This window comes from Panulirus ornatus, chromosome 47 (assembly GCF_036320965.1).
Source record: "Panulirus ornatus isolate Po-2019 chromosome 47, ASM3632096v1, whole genome shotgun sequence".
NCBI classification, from domain to species: Eukaryota; Metazoa; Arthropoda; class Malacostraca; order Decapoda; family Palinuridae; genus Panulirus; species Panulirus ornatus.
This window is the reverse complement of record NC_092270.1, coordinates 24,067,312-24,073,308: the sequence shown is the minus strand read 5'-3', so window position 1 is coordinate 24,073,308 and position 5,997 is coordinate 24,067,312.

Here is a 5,997-nt window from a genome sequence, read left to right as displayed (position 1 = left end):
AAGCGTTGTGACATAAGTTGCAGATTTGAATTTGCATCACTTAGTGGCAGTGGAAAACTTAGCCCCAGAGTAAAGTGCATAATGCTTATGAAACTTCCCTGTACTGGCATTGTATTGCCATGAAAACATTGCCTTAAATACTGCAGAATCTCCATCTGGGGACCTTCTGTGTAATCTGATGTAACAATTACAAACCTTGTTTGGAAGCATTATTGGTCGTATTTTTATGAGGGGGTTCACCTTGGGGGTCAATTTCTGTTGTCTGGCTTTTTCTGTTTCCCGAGATTGCCAGATCTAAAGAGGTTCAACTCATATAATGAAAAAAATAATGAGTTTAGGGTAACTTGTAATGTCATGTTGCCACAAAAAAGTTTCAGATTTTGGTGCATTTAGATTTTGGATTTTCAGATTGGGATGCTCAACCTGTACATTAAAGATTTTAATGTGAATCCCATTATGAAATACAATGGATAAAGAGACTGATTACAACAATGGGGTGGAAATGTTAATCAACAAATGAAAAAAAAAAGTCAATTTATAATCATTTGTGAAAACAAATCTTCATGCAGAGTATTTACTCACTGCTTTTTGATTCTGTTGATTCCTAGAAGGAACATAGTCATGCCAAAGGAAATTAGCACTGCTGTCACTATACTCATATTAACTATATTTCTTTGATCTGACAATTTTTCCACATCATCATGGTTGGGAATAATTTTTGATGCTTTGGCTAACACCTGAAAATGAAAAAAAAAATAGTCTGAAAAAAACCAATTCAAAAACAGTAATGCTACAGGCAAATGCTTATCCTTTAATACGATTTTGGAGCATATGGCAGAATAATATTTTGGATGACTTTTTTATTTCAAGTATTTGCTAAATTTCAAAAACTAGCAAAGTATGACTTGGCTTATGTTGGAAAGATTTGATGATGTTTCTTTTATTTTTGTCTTACTAAAATATCAACAACCAGGCAAGCTATGGACAAGTAAAATGTTTCAGTCATATATTCCACTAAATAATGCACAACACCCATAACATAAGGGAAACAATTAAATAATCCCTAAACTGATTATATATATCACCTGAATGTGTTACAATTATGAAAATAATGAGGGGTGGTAAAACGACAGACACAAAATGAAAAGAGTTCCATGACAGGCCCCCCCCTGGATCTCCCTTTCAACGCGGAAAAATCTAAGCAACAAGAGCATAAGTATACACATACGATCATAGCTTATGTACAGAAACTGCAAGGAAAGGGTCAATATCACTCAAGTAAAATGAGTAAATCTTATCTCTTATTTCCAACTAAGAATGGTTTAGTCCTCATTCTAAGAAAAAATTTGGTTTTCAATTATTTCTTTATGCTGGAAATGGCAAACATGTATTCGCTACCCCCTACTTCAGGAGGTAGTGAATAGAAAACAAGACAAAAAGGCCACATTCATTCACACTCAGTCTCTAGTGTCATGTGTAATGCACCGAAACACAGCTCCCTATCCATGTCCAGGCCCCACAGACCTTTCCATGGTTTGCACAAACACTTCAACATGCCATGGTTCAGTCCACTGATGGCATGTCAAAACCCTGGCTTACACATCGTTCAATTCAACAATTCCTTTGATGCTCTCCACCTTCCTGTACTTCAGGCCCGATTGCTCAAAATCCTTTTTCATTTCATCCTTACACCTACAATTCAGTCTCCAGCTTTCCATGTTCCCCAACTTGACGTTATAAATCCCTTTGCAACTTTCTCGCTCATTTTCATGTGTCCAGTCCATTTCAACACAACCTTCTCCTGCTTCTAACCCACTACTCTTTATTTCCACACTCTCCTCTTACCCTTTTCATTTCCTACTTGATCAAATCACCTCACACCGCATGTTGTGTCTTCAACATTTCATTTACATTCAAAACCCTTATCATAGCCATGCCTTGCAACAATGTAATATTGTTGGAACTATTATTCCTTCAAATACCCATTTTTGCTCTCCAAGATAACGTTCTGTCTTCCACACCATAGCTTCATCGCTCCCAGAACTTTGCTACCTCCACACCCTGTGACTCACTTCCTCCTCCATGGTTCCATTTGCTGCTAAATCCCCTCCCATATATCTAAAACACTTCATTTTCCTCATTTTTCTCATTCATACTTACACCTAACTAGCTTGGTTCATAACCTGTGACCTTATAACATTGCTTTACTAACATTTACTTCTCAAACCTTTCTCCTTTTCACACTCTTTCCAAACTTAGTCACCATCTTCGGTAGGTTTATCAGTCAAATCGCCACCAGAGCGGTATCATGGCAAACCAACGACTAATTCTCGTCCCAGTCCCTATCAATCCCAACAGACTGCATATTGCCCCTCTCTCCAAAACTCTTGCATTTACCTCCCTACCACCCCCATCCATAGACAAATTAATCAACCATGGGAAATCCCCACACCCTACACTGATCGAACTTCACTGGGAACCAATCCACTCTCTCTCTTTATTGTAAATTCCTTACATCCTTGAAAAAAAGTTGTTAGAAGCAGTGAATAAAGTTTTTATCGAGGATGTAAGGCATGTGTATGTGTAGGAAGAGAGGAAAGTGATTGGTTCTCAGTCGAATGTAGGTTTGCGGCTGGGGTGTTTGATGTCTCTGGTTGTTTTAATTTGATTTAGGGATGGGGGGTGTTTAGGGAGGTGAATGCAAGAGTTTTGGAAAGAGGTGGCAAAGTATGAAGTCTTGTTGTGGGATGAGAGAGCTTGGGAAGTGAGTCAGTTGTTGTTGTGATGATACAGCGCTGGTGGTGTTTCATGTGAGAAACTGAGAAGCTGGTGACTGAGTTTGTTAAAGTGTGTTGAAGAAGAAAGTTAAGAGTAAATGTGAATAAGTGCAAGGTAATTAGAGTACCGTAGGGTTGAGGGGTCAAGTCAATGGGAGGTATGTTTTGAATGGAGAAAAGTGGAGGAGTAAAGTGTTTTAGATATCTAGGAGAGGATCTGGCTGTGGGATGATCCATGGAAGCGGAAGTGGATCAGGGTTGTTGGGGTGGGGGCGAAAATATGGGAGCCTTGAAGAATGTGATGGAGGATGTCGTGAACATTATCTCGGAAAGCAAAAATGGTATGTTTGAAGGACTAGTGGTTCCAACATTTTGTAATGGTTGCGAGGCGTTCTGGAAGGAGGTAAAATAAAGTGCGTAAGACAAGGGAGCAAATGGGAACTTCAGGAAGGGCTCAAATGGGGAGGTGGGTATAACAAGTAGTGGTGATGTGAGAGGAGATGGAGTGAGTATTTTGAAGGTTTGTTGGAAATGTGTCTTTGATGATAGAGTGAGCTATAGGGTGTTTTGGTTTGAGTGTGGTGTGCAAAGTGAGAGGGTTAGGGAATATGATATGGGTAAAACAGAGAGAAGAGGAAGTAAAGCTTGCGGAACGTTGAAAGCCGGCAAGGGAGCAGGTTTTGATGGTATTGCAGTGGAATTGATTAAAAAAGGGGGTTGATGGTTGGTGACTGTATTGTTGACTGGTTGGTTAGGTGTTTGAAATGTATGTATGACTCTTGGTGAGGTGCCGAGGATTGGCGGGGGATGCGTGCATATGCCATGTACAGAGGCAAAGGGATTAGGTGTGGAGTGCTCAAATTACAAAGTTTAAGTTTGTTGAGTATTCCTGGTAATTATATGGGAGGGTATTGATTTGAGAGGGTGTGACGGATGTACAGAGCACAGATGTGGGGAAAAGCAGTGTGGTTTCAGAAGTGGTAGTGGTTGTGTGGATCAGGTGTTTGTTTGAAGAATGTATGTGAGAATACTTAGAACAGCAATGGATTTGTATGTAGTCATTTATGGATCTGGAGAAGGCATATATTTAGAGTTGAGAGAGATGCTCTGTGGAAGGTATTAAGATATATTATATATATAGATATATATTATATATATATATATATATATATATATATATTTTTTTTTTGCTTCATCGCGTCTCCCGCGTCTGCGAGGTAGAGACAAGGAAACAGACGAAAGAAATGGCCCAACCCACCCCAGACACATGTTTTATTACATACGTCCCACACACGCAAATATACATTACCTACCTGCTATCCTATGGTTTACCCAGACGCTTCACTTGCCTTGATTCAATCCACTGAACAGACGTCAACCCTGTATTACCACATCGCTCCAATTCACTCTATTCTTGCCCTTCCTGTTCACATCCTGGATGTTTCAGGCCCGATCACACAAAATCTTTTTACGCCATCTTTTCACTCTCCAACTTGGTCTCCTCTTCTCCAGTCTCCTCCTCCTCCGACAATATATCCTCTTTGGTCAATCTTTCCTCCACTCATTCTCTCCTGTTGGACCAAAAACCATTTCAAACACCCTCTTTGCTCTCTCAACCACGCTCTTTTTATTTCCAAACAACTCTCTTACCCTTACGTTTCTTACTCGATCAAACCACCTCACACACACATTCATTGTCCTCAAACATCTCATTCCAGCACATCCATCCTCCTGCGCACAACTCTATCCATAGCCCACGCCTCGCACCATACAACATTGTTGGAACCACTATTCCTTCAAACATACCCATTTTTGCTTTCCGAGATAATGTTCTCGACTTCCACACATTCTTCAAGGCTCCCCAGAATTTTCGCCCCCTCCCCCACCCTATGATCCACTTCCGCTTCCATGGTTCCATCCGCTGCCAGATCCACTCCCAGATATCTAAAACACTTCACTTCCTCCAGTTTTTCTCCATTCAAACTCACCTCCCAATTGACTTGACCCTCAACCCTACTGTACCTAATAACCTTGCTCTTATTCACATTTACTCTTAACTTTCTTCTTTCACACACTTTACCAAACTCAGTCACCAGCTTCTGCAGTTTCTCACATGAATCAGCCACCAGCACTGTATCATCAGCGAACAACAACTGACTCACTTCCCAAGCTCTCTCATCCCCAACAGACTTCATACTTGCCCCTCTTTCCAAAACTCTTGCATTCAACCTCCACTAACAACCCCATCCATAAACAAATTAAACACCTATGGAGACATTCACCACCCCTGCGCAAACTACATTCACTTTGAGAACCCAATCACTTTCCTATCTTCCTACATTGTACAATGGCCTTAACTCCTCGATAAAAATTTTCACTGCTTCGGAACAATTTGGCCTCACAACTCCCATATTTATCTTTATAACTTCACTGAGCATCTTATCAACGTATCCATAGGCCTTTCAGTGATCCATAAATGCTACATACAAATCCCATTTGTTTTCTATGTATTTCTCACATACATTCTTCAAAGGCATACACCTGATCCACACATCTATACCATTCTGAAAACCACACTGCTCTTCCCAATCTGATGCTCTGTACTTGCCTTCACCACTCTCAATCAATATATATAGATATTCATACTATTTCTTTAACTATATATATATATATATTTTATATTATATATATTATTATATATTTATATATATATACTATTCATTCTATTCTTTCATACTATATATATATATATATATATATATATATATATCTTTTTCTTTTTCTTTCAAACTATTTGCCATTTCCGCGTTAGCAGGTTGCATTAAGAACAGAGGACTGGGCCTTTGAGGGATATCCTCATGGCCCCTCTCTGTTCATTCTTTTGGAAATAAAAAGAAAAGTAGAGGGGAGGGATTTCCAGCCCCACGCTCCTCCCTTTTTAGTCGCCTTCTACGACACGCAGGGAAATACGGGGGAAGATATTCTTTCTCCCTATCCCAGGGATAATATTATTTATATTATATAGATTTATATATATATATATATATATTTATTTATTACACACACACATATACGAAGTACATTACACAGACATAAAGAAATTTACACATGCACAAATTCTACTTGCTGCCCTTCATCCATTCCCGGCACTTCCCTGCCTACAGGACAACAGGCATCACTGCCCTGCTTCTTCGAGGTAGCACCAGGAAAAGACAAAAAA